Source organism: Lathyrus oleraceus, chromosome 2, assembly GCF_024323335.1.
Source record: "Lathyrus oleraceus cultivar Zhongwan6 chromosome 2, CAAS_Psat_ZW6_1.0, whole genome shotgun sequence".
NCBI classification, from domain to species: domain Eukaryota; kingdom Viridiplantae; phylum Streptophyta; class Magnoliopsida; order Fabales; family Fabaceae; genus Lathyrus; species Lathyrus oleraceus.
The window spans coordinates 400,349,962-400,362,471 of NC_066580.1; positions in this window are offsets into that span (position 1 = coordinate 400,349,962).

Genomic DNA, 12,510 nt, shown 5'->3' on the forward strand with positions numbered 1-12,510 from the left:
AAGGTTGCATTTGGATGCTTGAGCACAAAGTTATGTCATGTTGAAGTTGGCATGAAAACCTGATCACACAACTTAGAAAAATTCAAGTGTTCCATGGCTGAAAATGACTTGTAATGTCTCAATGAATTCAATGGTCTTCCAAGCATATTTTGACCTTGATCCTTGAAGAAAACTTATATAGGGAATCACATATGACATTGTGAAAAAATAATCAGCCTCATATGTTGGAAATTGAAGAAGTTGTGATCCTTGAAAGTTGAGAAAAAGTCACTTGAAAATAGGTCAAATTTCACTAAGTCCACAAATGACCTATAATGTCTCCAAACTTTTGATGATCTTGTAAGACCCCAATTTTGACCCTAAGATCCCTCATGCCATCTTATCATATGCATTAACATTGGGATCACACCTTGGCATCCTCCTTACCCCTCATTCATTGGGTCTGCATTAGGAGAGGTCACCAAGCACTTTAGATTGTATCATACTTTGTTTTTCATTATTTACTAACCAAAATACCAAAAATATGTCAATGTATAGTTTGTTGCTTTTGTAGGTAGTGTCTATGCTCACCTATGCTCCATCAAGATCATATCTAGGGCTTGAGACCCTCAATGCAAGAAGCTCAATAAAGAATTGGTTTACTTTGGCTCTAAGTGTCATATATGTATCCCCATGATCTTCACATGTTGTTTTGATCAAGAAATCATCAAGATTTTGGAGCTTGTTTGCCTTGGAAACCCTAATTCATCTGGGTATCTTGTGTGACTTCTTCAACAAGTTTTTTTCAACAATTGATCAAGTATTTCAAGGGATACTTCATGTTACACATCTTATGAATATATGATCCTCCATGAGTCCCAAAAGTCAAGAGAATGTCAAGCTAGCAAGTTGGTTCATGGTGGTTGACCAAGGAAAGTCAACTGGTCAAAACTGGGGTTCCCTAGACCCTATCTCCTACAATGTTTGTCAGAGCCTCAACCTCAGACTTCTTCAGATGAAGAGCTTTAGCTATAAGATGAGATATGGGAATCTCCTCTAACCCACTAAAAGGTACCTTGTCAGAAACAGGTATTCCCAAGAGATGGACATACTCTTATAACATAGGCATAAGCTGATAATCGGGGAAAGTGAAGCAACGGTAGAGAGGGTCATAAAACTGAACCAAGACACTCAAGAGTCCTTCAACCAATCAACAGATAACACAGATAGAAGCTTCCCATGATGTTTCTTGAAGTCCAAGGGATATAATACAAATGATTACAACTTCCTTAACTCTTTCAAATCAGGGCATCTGAAACTGTACTTCTTAGTGTTCCTTCGGCCATAATCCATGGTCTAAAAATATTTGTAAATAAAACCTCAGTTTCTTGAAGTTATTTTTGTGTGATGAATGTCATGATGCGCATGAATGCAACAATCACAGATAAGAGATCACACACAAGGCAAACAAACAAAGGTCAAGGGATGAATCAAGTCATTATCAAGATCAATCATCCATTTTGGTGGATTATGGTTTTCACTCTATCAACACCCAAGTTCCATTGATATTGACAAGACTTGATTGGATCAACCAAGAATCAAAGGGTTTATTGTGAGTCACGAGCATGGAGTCGGGTTAAGAACTATCCCAAAGGAGTGTACTAAGGATATAAACCTGTAGATCATGTTCTAAAAAGTTCCTGGAGTCTTAATTCCATCTATAGGATATTATAGGTTAGGATGACTGACTCATTAACCCATAATATTCTCAAGAGAAACTCGTCTGAGTGTAGTATCGCGTAACAACTTTTATCAAGTCTACACCAGAACAGTCTCTGCACTACGTCCTAAATAGGCCAAATTGGGTTAAATGTTCTACGATCCTCAGCTTCTCGGACCCAAAATCAGAGAAAGTAATGCCTAACCACAAATAACTTGTGTGACATCAATAGCTCCAAAAGGGTCTCTACTGAGTAGATGGGTCTCAAGCCAACTTGTTAAGGACTACTCCACACAAGTCGAACATGACTATACCATCCTTCTATCTTAATTGCACTCAAGTTCGGGTTAGAACTTATCTCACCACTCAGAGATCACCAAGCACAACAAGCAGATTATATCATACAAACAAATATACAAACATCAAATATACAAATATATACACATAAAAAAGTAGGCTAAACCCACTGAGGACTACTCCCCAGCAAACTCACCACTTAATTTCTGTAGCGGTAAATTCATGACCATTAAATTATGGATAAACTTAACGTCAACAAAACTAGAGCCGCCACCGCGCTTTTATTATTTAAAAAGGAAAAGGGAAAAGTACGAACAAAATCCAAAGATAAGAAGTTTTCAAATTAAAACTAATAAAATTCCAGAGATTACAGGTGAGGGGTTTGGTTACACATAGGGAAGGTGTTAACACCCAAAGTGTCCTAGGTACTCATAGGGAGCCCTTTTTCATGTGTGTATGTTTTTTGGTATAAAAGATGTTTGCAATAAATAGAGTGTGGAGATGAGAAAACAATTCATTAATTATATTTTTGTGTTTGACAAAACCTTCAGACTTGTGTCTACATACCAACATAAAAATGAGGGATCAAAACCTCGTAGTTCGTGGTATGAATTTTAAAATGAGTGGATTGCTTTTACTAAAAATTTAAGTTTAAAAGAGGCACAAAAGGTCTAAAAGAGTTTGAATGAGTGTTAGTTCTTTTTGTCTTTTGAAATTTTAAGTATATATGGTTAAGTTACTTTACAAGTTTAATTTAAGAAAAGAGTTTGAAAAAGGCAATGGCATAAGGCCAAAGTTTCTATTTTTTCAATAAAATCTAAGTTTAGAAATCACAAGCAAAGAAGATTTTTGAAAATGGGGAGAGATTTGAAATTTAAGAAGTGGGAGGAGATGAAGAGACTAATCTTAAGCATAAAATTAAAAGTTAAGAGTTGAAAAGATCTGACCAATGGGATGCAATCCAAAAAACAAGAATGTCATATAGAAAATCCATTTTCCCTTTGGACTTTGAATCAAGCAATATCAACAAGCAAATATCAATATGGAGATCAAAGCATCAAATAAAGATAGCCACATCCAAGCAAGCAACTTCACAACTGACAGTCTTCTTTGTCTTCTCATGTATCAGATGGCATACTCTTTGATTAGCTCAGAATAAGGCATTAGACACGGGTTCAAAGTAACAGTTACATCCAGACCATGTAGTAGATGAATTCATGTAGGTCCCAATATTTGCATCAGATGAAAGCTCAAATCATAAAAACTTGGTCTCAGAAATATTAGCATTGGCTAAGTCCTTTTGCATATGGAATCTTGCCTAATTCTAAGTCCAAAAGCTCAGACCAAATCCAACAATCCACACAAACATTTTTTAGGGTTTTTGTTATTTATTAAGTATTTTAAGGTCCTAAGACCATAAACACAAACAAAATATACAAACAAATATATACAATAACAATATATGGCTCAAATGAGCAAATTGAAAATGACATAAACATAAACAAGTTAAATGATATGGAAATGACAAATGAAATGGTAAATGACTTGAATTTAAATTGCATAAAGTAAATGACTTGAAAATAAAAGCAAGAATAATAAAAGTTAGTCAAATGTTAGTTGATTATGAGTTAGTGGAGTATGCTTTTCAATTGATTAAGTCATTCTTTTGAGAACACTCAACCCTCTATTCACAAGCATGGATCCTTGAACCAAGACATCTTCCAAAGGAAGGGAAAAAGGCCAAGTTTCCACACTATACCATGAAAGGTGGGAGACTTACAATCTCACTTACTAGAATGTTATGCCTTTGGGTCAAAATTTAGCTCTATGTTAAGCAATCGTAATTGGACTTATGTAGAAGTCACAACTATTTGAGGTTGGGCAATAGAAATTTTGGTGTTAATGCATGTTAGAGATATGGTATAATGAATGATACTCCTAAAAAATACCACACACAAAAAGAAAAAGATTAAAGGATGGACATATCTCATCCATACTTGTATTGGTTCATCTAACACAAAGTTATTGATGAACCAATTAGCCTTAGGATATTGAGATTTCATTGGTCAATGAAAGGGATGGGAGAGAATGGGATTGAAGATGTACAGGGAGGGGAAATGAGAGAAACACAAATTGGTCATGGGAGGAATTTTATCAAATTAAAATCATTCATTCATTTTGGGAGATGAAATGTACATTTTATAAATCCCCTAAATCCAAAGATTTTAATCCAACAAAAGTCAAGTCAACCTTGACCAAGGCCCAAACACATAGTCAAACATCATAAGTCAATAAAAATGGCTCAACATAATTTCTACACAATTAATCAATTAAAAATCAAATTAAAAATGCATTTCAATTAAATTTAGTTTGGTCAAAACCTAAAATCTCTTCAAAACACCAAATAAATGGCCAAAAGATTTATCCTAGGTCAAACAAGGTCAAAGGACCTTAGACAAAAAATTTCATAATTTTTGAAAAGTCAGAAGTATTTTTAAATAATTAAAAATATGCATAAAAACAATTAATTCATGAAAAATATAAAAATTAATCCAAAAAATAATTTTAATTCAGAAAATGAAAGAGGAAAATATTTAAAGATTTTTGGTGAAAGTGCCATATTTTTTGGGTTAAAAATGTAATTAATATGAATTAATCAAAATAAATAGATTAAACATAAAAATAAAAAAATAAAAAAAAACAAGGGCCATTAGATCTCCCTCATTAATTGAGGTGGCGGATCTGATGGCTAGAAGCGCGCGTTCCACAAGTGCTTTAGTCCAACGTGTTGTAGGCTGAGTAATCAAAAGCAAGGGACAAGATTAAAACATTTCAACTGGATCATGTGGCTGAGATGTGAGACAACACATCACCGGAGCTAGGGCTCCGTTCTTCTTCTCCGGTGGACCTCACCGAACTGGTCCACCATCAACCATCACCAAAATAAAAATCAAAGACATGGATTTAAAGAAAAAATGCTCAGGAGCTCGAATTCGGCCTCAATTTTCTCCAATTCCAAGTATATAAAAAGATCATGAACTGAGTTGCTTCGATTTGACCTCAAAGCAACTCAATCTTCTTTCCTACATTGATAGGACTTCAGACAACCAAAAATCACAAAGAATGGTTAAGAATTGAGGTAGAACCGAAGAGAAGAAAATTATGAAAATTCACCTTCAATGGATATTCAGATTGGCACGATCTTGGTTCCAATTGTGCATGGTCTTGCTTCAGATGCTTGTTGGAAGTTATTAGGATCAAGAAAAGGTCTGGACTCTTGGAGTTTCAATCTCAAAACAGATAGAGATTTGAAACTCGATTTTCAAAGCAAACCTTTAAGATTATCCTTCAATGGTAAGGGTTTGGGATTGCAGGTTCAAATCTTGGGCATGAGGTCCTTAATTTTGAGCAATGAGGGTCCTATTTATAGCCAAGGAGATTCATTTTCACACACTTCCAAATTTGGCAAATTTTGAGTAATTCCCTTGTATGCTTGCATGGGCGTGTGATAGGCCTATCAAGTGATGTAATTAGGTTAAAAAATGAGTCAGGATCATGCTAAAATCATGTTACAAAGCCATGCAATCGTGTATGAAAAATGGAAGTGGAAATCATCCAAATGGTTCTTCATGTTGCACCCATGCGCAAGTCCTTCATCCTTTGGCCAAATGGTATGATCTTGGACCTTCTGGAAAGGTGAGATCAAGGGGAACAACTTTCATGTTGAACACTTTTTCATTTGAAGCTTGGATCATGATGAAGTTTGAGGTGGAAGTTTGGGAAATCAAACATATTTAAAAAATTTCTAAGTCCCAAGTCAAATGTTCACTTCTTCCACCTTGAATAACTTTTCCTATGGACTTCAAATGAGAAACGTTACTTCATCAAGGTTGTAGCTATCTTAAACCTCTTCAATTTAGTCACAAATTTGACCTCATTTGGATTTGGCATGAAGGAGTTATGCATTTTAGAAGTTGAGGAAAATCACTTGTTCAATGGTATTGGCCCAAAATGACCTATAATGTTTCCTTTTGGCACATGCATTTGAAAGTTGAGTTTGAACTTACTCAAAACATCAAAGTTTAAGTAGACATCTTAAATTTGATCATGGAATTTTAATGACTTTCATATCATAAAAATTGAGCAAGTTATAGTCTTGGGAAGTTGACCTCCAAACTAGGGTTCAGACAAAATGACTTATAATCTTTCACCATAAAAATGACTTTCCAAGAAAAACTAGCTCTTGACTTTAACATGAAAGTTGTTTGGAATATCATTTTGAGTAACTTTTCTCTTGTAAGTAAACCAGCATGAACCATCTTGCTAGCTTGACTTTCTCTGGTCAACCACCATGAACCATCTTGCTAGCTTGACTTTCTCTTGACTTTGGGGACTCATGGAGGATCATATATGTGTAACATGATGAAATATGAATTATCCATTGAAATGTTTGATCAATTGTTGAAGAAACTTGTTGAATAAGTCACACAAGATGCCCATATGAATTAGGGTTTCCAAGGCAAACAAACTCCAAACTCTTGATGATTTCTTGATCAAAATAACATGTGAAAAACCATGGGGACCCAAATATGGTGCTTATAACCAATATAAACCAATTCTTAATTGAACTCCTTGCATTAAGGGTCTTAAACCCTAGATATGAGCTTGATGGAGCATAGGTGAGCATGCACACTACCTACAAAAGAAACAAACTAGACATTGACATATTTTTGGTATTTTGGTTAGTAAATAATGAAGAACAAAGTATTATACAATCCAATGTGCTTGGTTATCTCTCCCAATGCAAACCCAATGAATAGAGGGGTAAAGAGAATGCCAAGGTGTGATCCCAATGCTAATGCATATGATAAGATAGCAAGAGGGATATTAGGGTCAAAATTGAGGTCTTACAGTCACTACGCCAAACACTGGAATAGACAACGCACCTTAAAGGGCGCTTTATTACAAAAGCGCATTCTAAAGTGAAGCGAAAAAATAAGGAGCGAACAACTGGAATAGACAGCGCACTTTAGAGGGTGCTTTTGTAATAAAGCGCCCTCTAAGGTGAAGCGAAAAAATAAGGAGGAGATAGAGGGACAACAATACAAGGCGCTTTTTAGAAAGCGCCCTCTAAGGTTACCCTTAGAGGGCGCTTTTAAAAAAGCGCTCTATAAGTCCATGTGCATTTCTAGTTTATAAAGCGCTTTTGGAAAGCCTTAGAGAGCGCTTTCATAAGCGCCCTCTTAGGCCCCCTTTAGAGGGCGCTTTTTTTCCACAAGCGCCCTCTAAGGTCCCCTTTAGTAAACATTAAAATTATAACATACTGCGCGTTTTGTTATTTCACTCTCTGTTATTTTCGTTCTTTTTCACGTTAGGGTTCTCACTGCTACGATTTTCGCTACTTGTAAGGCGTTCTCCTTCCACCTCTGTTAGATCTACGACGTTTCCTCCTTCTATTAATTCGTTGTTAGTTGTTCGATTTTGACACCATAGGTATTTTTCTAATCTTCATATTACTTGGTTTCTCTTCTGACATTCGCTATTGTTCATTTTTGGTTACATTTTTCTTGGTTCATACATTTATTGAGTATTCTCAACAATAATTATTGTGTTCCAATGCTAGCAATGGAGACTAGGCATTATGGGTTAAATTTCACCAACTGTTCCATTTGTTTCTCGATGTAGAAAAAGGAGGCAGCAATATCTAAAACACCTTCTACCAATCAAAGGTATACTATGCAGCTTATGAGTGTATTTATTCTAGCATACATAGCGTAGCTAGTAACTTAATAAGTTTAGGTATGGATGTTATTTGATAGAGTAAATTAGAGTCGACTATTCTTCTGTTAGCTTTCAGTTAGACCATTATACAATTCTACATATATATTTTCTAGTCAATGTTTATCTTTTGTAAAAACTATATGATGATATATAACTATGCTACAAATTAGTGCATACCACTAATGCTTAATGCATGGTTCATACATTCTCATGCTATTGAAGTCAGAGATATCTGAAAATGTTGAGAAACTAACTCAATAAACCAAAATTGTTATGGTTTTGGGTTGTTGTTGGAGACATGAATGCCCTGCACAGAGACTAACTCAATAAAGCGAAATTGTTTTGTCTCATCCCATTTTTGGTTTCTCTTCTGAAATTGTTTTTTGTTTATTCTAATTAGTAATGGATAATACATGGATGTCTTCCAATCGATTGTCGAGAGAGTACGAGAATGGGGTATCAGAATTCATTAAGTTTGCCGTTGCGCATGCCGAAGACCCCAGTAGAATGATATGTCCTTGCTTGGGTTGTTGTTATGGGAAACGGGTTGACGCAGTTCAGTTGACATCGCATCTAATGAGGCATGGAATTGATCTAAGTTATACATGTTGGAATTTGCATGGTGAGAAAAGTAACGAGAATGTTGAACCGGGGGATAGTACGACCTATGCCTCAAACTATAGTGGCGCAGATACATACGATTGTGATCGAGTTGAAGAGATTGCAGAAGCACTTGAAGGAGATCTTAAGGATTGTCCCGAAATGTTTGAGAGGTTGGTAAGTGATGCAGAGAAACCTTTGTATGATGGTTGCACTAAATTCACAAGATTGTCTGCGGTATTAAAGTTGTACAACTTAAAGGCGGGCAATGGATGGTCGGATAAAAGTTTCACAGAGTTATTAGCCCTTTTGAAAGATATGCTTCCTGAGGATAATGTTCTTCCCAATCGAACATATGAGACCAAAAAGATGTTGTGCTCTATTGGCATGAGCTATGATAAGATACATGCATGTCCAAACGATTGCGTTTTGTTTCGAAATGAGTATGCATCGTTAAATGAGTGTCCTAAATGCGGTGTCTCGCGATATAAGAACAAGTTGTCTCCAGCAAAAGTCTTGTGGTATTTTCCTGTTATTCCGAGATTTAGACGCATGTTTCATAGTGAAACCGATTCAAGACACTTGACCTGGCATGCAAATGAAAGAATTATAGATGGAAAGTATCGACATCCGGCAGATTCACCATAGTGGTTGAAAATTGATAATGATTATCCTGAATTTGGAGAAGAATCAAGAAACCTTCGCTTGGCATTATCTACTGATGGAATGAACCCACACGGTATCCAGAGTATCTCACACAGTACATGGCCTGTGATTATTATGATTTATAACCTACCTCCATGGCTATGTATGAAGCGTAAGTACATGATGTTGTCTATGTTGATTTCTGGACCTAAACAACCAGGGAATGACATAGACGTGTACTTGAAGCCCTTAATCGAAGATTTAAAGATTTTGTGGGAGACCGGTGTGGAGGTTTATGATGGATATAGGAAAGAAAGTTTCAACTTGAGGGCGATGTTGTTTGGCACAATTAATGATTTTCCAGCATACGGAAATCTATCAGGGTATAGCATAAAAGGTCAATGTGCGTGTCCTATTTGTGAAGATAAAAAAGATTGGAAGCGCTTGGAGTTTGGTCCGAAGAATGTCTTTCTCGGTCATCGGAGATTCTTAAATTCAAATCATCACTACCGTGGATGGAGAAAGGCGTTCAATGGAGAGACAGAACAAGGCAGAGCTCCACCTATATTGACGGGTGATCAAATGTTTGAAAAGGTGAAAGATTTGGATACTCAGTTTGGCAAGCCTTTTGCCCACACACTTGTCAAAAGTGGGTGGAAGAAGAGGTCAGTTTTTTTTGAATTGTCGTATTGGAAGTCCTTGTATGTGAGACATTTTCTTGATGTTATGCATATTGAAAAAAATGTATTTGAAAGTGTTATTGGCACGTTACTCAATATACAAGGAAAGTCTAAGGATGGCCTTAAGGCAAGAAAAGGACTTGATAGCGATGGGAATAAGAACTGAATTAGGACCCTTGAAGAAAGGAAAACGAACATATCTACCGCCTGCTGCTTATACTCTATCTAGAAAGGAGAAAAAAACATTGTGTAAGTTTCTAAGTGAAGTTAAAGTTCCAGAAGGGTACTCTTCAGATATTAGAAGACTTGTGTCTATGAAAGACCTCAAGTTAAAGAGTTTAAAGACCCATGATTGCCATGTTATAATGGAACATTTTCTCCTAATAGGTATACGTTCTATTCTTCCAGAAAAAGTAAGAAGCTCTATAACTAAGTTGTGTTCTTTCTTCAAGTCAATTTGCAGTAAGGTGATCGATCCTGCGATCTTACCAATGTTGCAAAAAGAAATCGTTATTACTTTGTGTGAGCTTGAAATGTTTTTTCCTCCATCATTTTTTGACATAATGGTACATCTAGTTGTTCATCTTGTGAAAGAGACACAATTGTGTGGACCAGCTTATATGAGATGGATGTACCCTGTTGAACGTTATATGAAAATATTAAAAGGGTACGTGAAGAACCGAAGTCGACCAGAAGGTTGTATGGTTGAAAGATACATTGTTGAAGAAGCGATTGAGTTTTGTACTGAATATTTGTCTAATGTTCAGTCAATCGGACTCCCCAAGTCTCAGCTTGTCGAAAAGAAAGAAGGAAAAAATCTAATTGGAAATAAAATCGTGGCAGTATCAAGGGTCGAACGGGATCAAGTGCATTTGTATGTTCTGCACAATGAGAATGAGGTTGAGCCGTATGTTGAAATTCACAAGGATGTTCTCCGAGGTTTAAATCCCAATAGAAATGAAAATTGGATAGTACAAGAGCACAATCGATGTTTTATACCTTGGTTTAAGGATCATATTTATTCAAAGTATTATTCAGATCCTGCTTCAATAACAGAAAGGTTGAGATGCTTAGCATATGGTCCAAGTTTCCATGTTTTTTCTTATAGCGCATACGCGATTAATGGATACACATTTTATACCAAAGAACAAGATGATAAAAGTACTATGCAGAATAGTGGTGTCACCGTGGTAGCTGAAGCAATGCACATATCAAGTGTGAAGGACTTAAACCCCAAATTTGCAAATCTGTCGTATTTTGGTGTTATCGAGCGCATTTGGGTGTTTGATTATGAGAAGTTTCAGATTCCTATATTTGGTTGCAAGTGGGTTGAAAATAATAACGGCATTCGAATGGATAAGTCAGGATTTTTGCAAGTGGATCTTAATAGGGTGGGATACAAAGATGAGTCTTTTATTCTAGCCTCTCAAGCTAGACAAGTGTTCTATGTCAATGATCCGAAAAGTACGAAATGGTCTATAGTTCTTTTTTCCAACAAAGTAATTGATGAAAACACTGGAGATCAAGGTGATATTGATGTTGAGATTGAATCGTTTACCAGAAATGATCAAGATGAGAATATTATATCAAATGATTCATATATTAGAAATGATCATAATGAGGGTATTTGGATCAATCCAACCGTCCGTGTTGTTAAGAGACATGTAGAACATATTCCAACCAAGAAAAGAAAGAGAACTTAGTGAAAAAGGTACAGGTCAAATGATTTTAATTGTTTTCTTTATTACAGGTAAAATGGCTTTTATTACAGCAAATCGAGTCAGTTGCATAAAAAAAAAGGTATAAACACAATTATATGATATTTATGCATAGAAAATGTTAATTCTTGATCTTATACTTCACCTAACTAATTTTATGATATTTTAGGTTCATGCTATTGATATTGAACAAAAAGAGGTTGTTGCTAAGAAGACTGCGGCTAGCAAAAAAAACATACATCTCAGAGATGCTTTTGCTACTTAGTTTTATTTCTTTTTAAGTTATGAATTGGTTGTATATTTAGAATCTTTAGAAGTTAAACGATTATATATCAGTGGATTGTTGTATATAAGGCTTGTTGAATGCAATGTGTGAAAAAGGGCTTCAAATTATACAGTTTTAGGTGTACTGCTTCAATATACAGGTTGTCTAAAATAAATAAATAAATATAGCGCTTTTAAAAAAAAATAAAAAAAATAACCACCCACTTTAGAGGGCGCTTTACAAAATAAGCGCCCTCTAAACCCTTTAAATTTCCACTTTAGAGGGCGCTTTCCAGTAAAAGCACCCTCTAAACCCTTAAAAGTTTCCACTTTAGAGGGCGCTTTCCAGTAAAAGCGCCCTCTAAACCCTTAAAAGTTTCCACTTTAGAGGGCGCTTTCTTTAAAAAGCGCCCTCTAAAGTGGCCCTTAAAGGGCTTAAAGAGCCACTTTAGAGAGCGCTTTCACCAGGAAAAAAAGCGCTGTCTTTACCTATGCCAGCGCCAGATTAGAGGGCGCTTTAAAGCGCTGTTATAGGCCAAAAAAAGCGCCCTCTTTTCCCTTATTTGGCGTAGTGAGTAGTCAATGCCTTCTTGTTGACTATAACCTTGTGCTATCAGTCGTTCTTTGTTTTTGACCACTTATCCCTTTTCATGTAGTTTTTTTTTGTACACCCATTTTGTTCCAATAACATGGGTACCTTTTGGCTTAGGTACAAGATCCCAGACATCGTTCTTTGCAAATTGATCAAGTTCTTCTTTCATTGGCAGAATACATTCTTTGTCTTAGAGTGCCTTTTCACAAGATGTTGGCTCTATCAGAGAGACTA